This window comes from Oncorhynchus mykiss, chromosome 1 (genome assembly GCF_013265735.2).
Source record: "Oncorhynchus mykiss isolate Arlee chromosome 1, USDA_OmykA_1.1, whole genome shotgun sequence".
Lineage (NCBI taxonomy): Eukaryota > Metazoa > Chordata > Actinopteri > Salmoniformes > Salmonidae > Oncorhynchus > Oncorhynchus mykiss.
Window position 1 is genome coordinate 31,971,235 of NC_048565.1, and position 6,000 is coordinate 31,977,234.

Here is a 6,000-nt window from a genome sequence, read left to right on the forward strand (position 1 = left end):
AAGTCACGGGGTCTGAATACTTTCCCAATCCTCTGTAGGTCTTTTTTCCATGTTTTTATTTATTTAACCTTTATTTAGCTAGGCAAGTCAGTTAAGAACAAATTCTTATTTACAATGATGCCTACCCCGGCCAAACCCGGACGACGCTGGGCCAATTGTGCGCTGCCCTATGGCACTCCCAATCACGGTCGGATGTGATACAGCCTGGATACATTATACATTATACATTATACATACTAGCCACTTTAAACAATGCTACTTAATATAATGTTTACATACCCTAAATAGTATCTCTATCCACAGTTAAACAAGTCCAAAGAACACCATCCCAACCATGAAGGGGTGGCGGCATCATGCTGTGGAGGTGCTTTGCTGCAGGTGGGACTGGTGCACTTCACAAAATAGATGGCATCATCAGAACGAAAATTATGTGGATATATTGAAGCAACATCTCAAAACATCAGTCAGGAAGTTAAAGCTTGGTCGCAAATGGGTCTTCCAAATGGACAATGACCCCAAGCATACTTCCAAAGTTGTGGCAAAATGGCTTAAGGACAACAAAGTCAAGGTATTGGAGTGGCCATCACAAAGCACTGACCTCAATCCCATAGAAAATGTGTAGGCAGAACTGAAAAAGCGTGTGCAAGCAAGGAAGCCTACAAACCTGACTCAGTTACACCAGCTCTGTCAGGAGGAATTGGCCAAAATTCACCCAACTTATTGTGGGAAGCTTGTGGAAGGCTAGCCGAAACGTTTGACCCAAGTTAAACAATTTAAAGGCAATGCTACAAAATACTAATTGAGTGTATGTAAACTTCTGACCAACTGGGAATGTGATGAAAATAAATAAAAGCTGAAATAAAATCATTCTCTCTATTATTATTCTGACATTTCATATTCTTAAAATAAAGTGGTGATCCTAACTGACCTAAGACGGGGAATTTTTACTCAAATTTCAGGAATTGTGAAAAACTGAGTTTAAATGTATTTGGCTAAGGTGTATGTAAACTTCCGACTTCAACTGTATCATCATTCATTGAATTTAGACTTACAAATGACCAAACCCGGTCGGTCACAGGCTTGGATAACACTGGAGGCCCCTTTGTTCTCCACAGAGATGGGTATAGCTGCTTTTATATTTTGATTTGTTTAACACTTTTTTGGTTACTACATGATTCCATATGTGTTATTTCATAGTTTTGATGTCTGCACTATTATTCTACAATCTAGAAAATAGTCTAAATAAAGAAAACCACTTGAATGAGTAGGTGTGTCCAAACTTTTGACTGGTACTGTATGTTTGATGTATTAATGCAGGCCTCATCTAAAAAAATAGAACCTAGTCTCAGTATGACTTCCCAGTTCATTGTTATTAATATTAGACAGTAGTTGCCTTATTATTCTTGTTTCTCTTTCTAGGTTTGTTTACATTTTTTTCATTTGGATACTTGAAAATTAGATGGTGCATCTCAAAATATTTAATTGCGCAAAAACCTCAAAAAAAGAAATAGATTTTTTTATATATTTTTAAACCTGTGATTGTAATAAGAGCGATCCCTGTCGGATGTCCAAAAAAAGTATTTATTGCTTTACTGTAGTGTAGTTCTGCATGTTTTCAGTTTTGTAACAGCTTCTGACTATTGAAGTAGTCTCTGATTCAATGGTGCATGCGTCTATTCAAAGTTATAAAACCTGTGTTTAATTCAACAAAAATATATTACCATCCCATACATACCAACTTTGTCAAAATACAGTAAAATTGTTTACCATTGTGATATGATGTACAATCAGGAAGTAGTGGAAGGTCACGGGAACAACTTGTTACAGAGCGGTCAGTGCTTTGGAATCCTTGGGATGTCCCTACCCTAAACTTAACCCTAACCTTAGGCCCTACCCTTAGCCTATCCATAACCCTTACTTAAACCTAGTCTCAACCAGAAGTTCCGGTTTTCAGGGCAAATGGAAAGAGAGCATGTGACGTGACTTGCGCTTTTGGACGTTAATAAGGCGACACTCCAGATGAACTCCTCCTCCACATTTACTGGATTGGTTGAACAGTATCAGAAGAGAACCTCCTCAGACAGTTTTTTTCTTCACGTCAAAACCAGTATGTAGGGGGATCTAGTTTGAGGCGTTTCTTTTAAGCCCTCTATGTTAGGTTACCCTAACCTTTTTTTTTTTTACCTTTATTTAACTATGCAAGTCAGTTAAGAACAAATTCATATTTACAAATGGCACTAAACTCATATATGGTTCCATGAAAATGTTTTAACTGGTACCCGGGATCTTCAGATGTGTCTTGTGAGGCTTATGAGCATCCTAGATCAACACAATCATACTTGTGAGAGTCTCCGCTTTCAATAGTGGTTAGAATAGTTTGTAGGCCAAACCATTCTGATGCTACAGAGATTTTTGAGAAGACCGATTTTGGAGATCTTCTGGATTTTCTTTGTGTTATGTTAATTCGATTTCCGTGGTGGCGCAAACATTGTAGGCCAAGGGTTAAGGAATGATTCCCTCTAAAAAACAACAAATTAATACCTTTGAAAACCTCTTATGTGGCATTGATACGAGTCAGTAAGAAACATTTATTATAGTTTCAAAATTGGCTACAAAGTGTAAATAAGATCATTTTTGACATAAATTCAGTCTTGTTAAGAAAAGAGTGTGTCACAAGTCAATTGTAGGTTGGGTTTGGATTACAATTATGTCAACAATTCATGCACTCTTTTGCCAAGCTCCATGTGGAAATTGCCCCTCCGCCCACTTCACTTTCCTTCATTGAATGAATGGGTCGCTGATGTTTCATCTGCCGTTTGAGACTGAAAAGCCCAATACGTATTGACCATGCCTTCGGCTCCAGTTTGACAATGCATGCTTCCAACAGGATGCACAGCCAACAATAGTTTGCATGCACTGCTGAAGGACCCTGCCGTGTGGAATAGGTGGTTGGAGTTCATTGGTCCCCAGTGGTGGTAAGTATACCGGTAACTAGACCATAGACTGCTGGTTATGTATCTGACATTATTTTTTGCTTAATATCTACTTAGATGCATATAATGTCCAGGGCATAACCTAGCCTGGTGGAACCTACCTAATCGCTGTGTTCACCATTCTATTGGACTTCACATTTTATGATATCTGAAGTGAAACAAAGGTGAGCGCATCGATCTGGTTGATTCCACCAGGCTAATCATAATAGACATTGATAATGTAATCAGTGCTCTGTGTGTGTGTGTGTGTGTGTGTGTGTGTGTGTGTGTGTGTGTGTGTGTGTGTGTGTGACCGACCAGTATCTGAGCTGATCTACGCTGCTATTTCCATCAATGAGGCTCTGGCAAAGGCCTCACCTCCAGCCTCACCTCTTGTCTTCTCACCAATGGTTGTTGATGGGAAGAACAGAATAAGGTAGGTTTAGTCTGACCTGTTCAAACTTCAACATAGTATCTGTTTGTGTGTCAGATATCACCTACTCTAACTGCCATTGGTAATAGAACAGCAACTACGTACGTATGTGTGTATTTTTTCACAGATACCTACTGTATATGGAGCCAGCATTTGGGAGACTTGCAAGACGTGATAAGAGGCCAGACTGACAGACGGCTTGATGCTGATGTCTCTGAATGGAGCGAGCCCTTGCACTCAGCAATAGAATTATACAAGACATCTATAACTTGTTATCATATTTTGTTATTATTGAATCAAATGGCACTATCAAGGGTGGGGAGGGGGGGGGGGGGGGGTGGTATGTGACACCATACAGGAAGGTTTGACGACTGACATGTTTGGTTAAGGTGGCCGTCTGGAGGCGGCAAGGTAGCCGCAGCACCACCAGACAAAAAGTTGATAGGTACACTATCTCTGTCGGCTGTGAATGACAATAAAAGATGAAAGACGGGTGTAATATTTGCACATTGTTATATTAGCAGAACACCGCTTCTACAATATTATGTGAAGGATGGTTTATTCTACATGGAACTTATACTTGAAAGTCGTCAAAACACTTTGTTAAGAATATCTTTAGCAATTTCATTCTTCTCATATTACTCTTTAAGCTATCTTGCCATAACCGATTTGACAGAGAAATATCAGCTAGATTGGATAGCCAGCTTCAGCCATCACCAAGCTATGCTACAGTGCCTTGCGAAAGTATTCGGCCCCCTTGAACTTTGCGACCTTTTGCCACATTTCAGGCTTCAAACATAAAGATATAAAACTGTATTTTTTTGTGAAGAATCAACAACAAGTGGGACACAATCATGAAGTGGAACGACATTTATTGGATATTTCAAACTTTTTTAACAAATCAAAAACTGAAAAATTGGGCGTGCAAAATTATTCAGCCCCTTTACTTTCAGTGCAGCAAACTTTCTCCAGAAGTTCAGTGAGGATCTCTGAATGATCCAATGTTGACCTAAATGGCTAATGATGATAAATACAATCCACCTGTGTGTAATCAAGTCTCCGTATAAATGCACCTGCACTGTGATAGTCTCAGAGGTCCATTAAAAGCGCAGAGAGCATCATGAAGAACAAGGAACACACCAGGCAGGTCCGAGATACTGCTGTGAAGAAGTTTAAAGCCGGATTTGGATACAAAAATATTTCCCAAGCTTTAAACATCCCAAGGAGCACTGTGCAAGCGATAATATTGAAATGGAAGGAGTATCAGACCACTGCAAATCTACCAAGACCTGGCCGTCCCTCTAAACTTTCAGCTCATACAAGGAGAAGACTGATCAGAGATGCAGCCAAGAGGCCCATGATCACTCTGGATGAACTGCAGAGATCTACAGCTGAGGTGGGAGACTCTGTCCATAGGACAACAATCAGTCGTATATTGCACAAATCTGGCCTTTATGGAAGAGTGGCAAGAAGAAAGCCATTTCTTAAAGATATCCATAAAAAGTGTCGTTTAAAGTTTGCCACAAGCCACCTGGGAGACACACCAAACATGTGGAAGAAGGTGCTCTGGTCAGATGAAACCAAATTGAACTTTTTGGCAACAATGCAAAACGTTATGTTTGGCATAAAAGCAACACAGCTGAACACACCATCCCCACTGTCAAACATGGTGGTGGCAGCATCATGGTTTGGGCCTGCTTTTCTTCAGCAGGGACAGGGAAGATGGTTAAAATTGATGGGAAGATGGATGGAGCCAAATACAGGACCATTCTGGAAGAAAACCTGATGGAGTCTGCAAAAGACCTGAGACTGGGACGGAGATTTGTCTTCCAACAAGACAATGATCCAAAACATAAAGCAAAATCTACAATGGAATGGTTCAAAAATAAACATATCCAGGTGTTAGAATGGCCAAGTCAAAGTCCAGACCTGAATCCAATCGAGAATCTGTGGAAAGAACTGAAAACTGCTGTTCACAAATGCTCTCCATCCAACCTCACTGAGCTCGAGCTGTTTTGCAAGGAGTAATGGGAAAAAATGTCAGTCTCTCGATGTGCAAAACTGATAGAGACATACCCCAAGCGACTTACAGCTGTAATCGCAGCAAAAGGTGGCGCTACAAAGTATTAACTTAAGGGGGCTGAATAATTTTGCACGCCCAATTTTTCAGTTTTTGATTTGTTAAAAAAGTTTGAAATATCCAATAAATGTCGTTCCACTTCATGATTGTGTCCCACTTGTTGTTGATTCTTCACAAAAAAAATACAGTTTTATATATTTATGTTTGAAGCCTGAAATGTGGCAAAAGGTCGCAAAGTTCAAGGGGGCCGAATACTTTCGCAAGGCACTGTAGATAGCTGCTGTCAACTTGGCTAAACACAAAGTCAGCGCAAGCTTTAGCCTACACATAGAACTGACCACCTTGAGATGGTGAGTCAGTTAGGAGGGGAGAAGTCCTCAACTTCAAAAATGTGTTCTTGCCAGAGCAAAGCTAGCCTAGCTTACATCGCTGTACTCACTACTGCATTTGTTTGTTGTGATTGCATGGCAAAGACACACCCACATCAAACTTCTTAGGATCCCTCAACCTTGATC